At 52.2% G+C, this 1,576-nt stretch overlaps 1 long non-coding RNA gene across 1 annotated transcript; it reads left to right on the plus strand.

Annotated features, from left to right (window-relative positions):
• Positions 1 to 565: 565 nt before the first annotated feature.
• On the plus strand, positions 566 to 1,175 carry LOC105536688. Its single transcript, XR_001005624.1, has 2 exons — positions 566 to 605; positions 751 to 1,175. It is a non-coding gene; the product is annotated as an uncharacterized LOC105536688 (long non-coding RNA).
• The last annotated feature ends 401 nt before the right edge of the window (positions 1,176 to 1,576 follow it).

Below are 1,576 nucleotides of genomic sequence, written 5' to 3' on the forward strand. Positions count from 1 at the left end.
GGGTCTGGATTTTCTTGTCCCGCTGGGGGTTTCAAGCCCCAGGTAGAAGTGTTCCCTGCCTCATTACTGGAAAGCACCATCCACTCATGGGCCGACCTTGCCTGGGTCCTGTGTGCCAGCACTTACTCTTCTGTGCAGCACCCGTGACAAGGAAGGACAATGTATCACCTTGATGGTTGTGGTGTTGGGATTGTGATTCCAGCATTCATGAGTCAGGGGAAGGTTCCTGCTAAGGACAGACCTTAGGAGGGCAGTTGGTCCAGGACCCACACCTGCTTTCCTGGTGTTTCCTGATCCTGCCCTGGGTCTGTAGTCACAGTTCTAGAAACTTCTCTTGGGTCCAAGACTAGGAGGTTCCTCTAAGATCCCATGGCCCTGCCTCCTCCCTGTCCCCTCACAAGACATTTACTTCCCGCAGGTGGAAAAAGTGGGAGCTACTGGAACTGGCGGGGGCAGGAGTGTGGAGGAGCTCACCCACTCCATTATTCCTCCTGCACCACGTCTCCTGTGGGTTCTGACCAGGTCCTGTTTTTGTTCTACCCCAGGGAGCAGCAGTGCCCAGGGCTCTGATCAGGACTCTGATGAGTCTCTCATGGCCTGTAAAGGTGAGACCCTGGGGATTTGAAGTGGGTGGGGGTGGGGCAGAGGGGAAAGGCCTGGGTAATGGAGATTCTTTGACTGGGATGTTTCGAGTCTGTGGGGGGACTGTTCAGAGTGTCATCACTTACCATGACTGACCTGAATTTGTAGCCTGAGACAGCTGCCTTGTGTGGGACTGAGATGCAGGATTTCTTCACGCCTCACCTTTGTGACTTCAAGAGCTTCTGGCATCTCTTTCTGCAAAGGCATCTGAATGTGTCTGCATCCCTGTTAGCATAATGTGAGGAGATGGAGGGATAGCCTACCCCCGTGTCCACCATGACCCCTGTTCCCACGCTGACCTGTGTTCCCTCCCCCGTCATCTTTCCTGTTCCAGAGAGGTGGGGCTGGATGTCTCCATCTCAGTCTCAACTTCATGCTGCATTGAGCTGCAACCTCTTACTTCCCTACTGAAAATAAGAATCTCAATAGAAATTTGTTTTCTCAATATTTGCCATGAGAAGTTGATGGGTTAATTAAATAAGTCAATTCCTAAAATTTGAGAGAGGAAATAAAGACCTGAGAACCTTCCAGAATCCACATGTTCCCTGTGCTGAGTCTGTTGCAGGTGGGGACTGGAGAAGGCTGTAAGGAGCCGAATGTGGACGGGGCCTGTGCCCAGTTGCTGTTCAGTCCCTCATGGGCTTTATGTGGTCAGTCCTCAGCTGGGTCACCTTCACTGCTCCATTGTCCTTGTCCCTTCAGTGGAAACTTGTCCAGCCGGAGCTGTGACCACAGAGGCTCACACATCACCCAGGGTGGCCCCTGCACACGGGAGTCCCTGTGCTTTCTAAGACAAATTTTCAGATCCATTCAATTCTGCCCTCCTTCTAGGGCTCCTCTTCTGCTCTGCTCTCCTGCCCTCTCTCCCTGCCCTGGTTCTAGTGATCTTGGTGCTGGCTCAAATCCCAACTCAAATCTAAAGCAGAGTGAAATT

Source organism: Mandrillus leucophaeus, unplaced genomic scaffold, assembly GCF_000951045.1.
Source record: "Mandrillus leucophaeus isolate KB7577 unplaced genomic scaffold, Mleu.le_1.0 Scaffold1626, whole genome shotgun sequence".
Taxonomy (NCBI): domain Eukaryota; kingdom Metazoa; phylum Chordata; class Mammalia; order Primates; family Cercopithecidae; genus Mandrillus; species Mandrillus leucophaeus.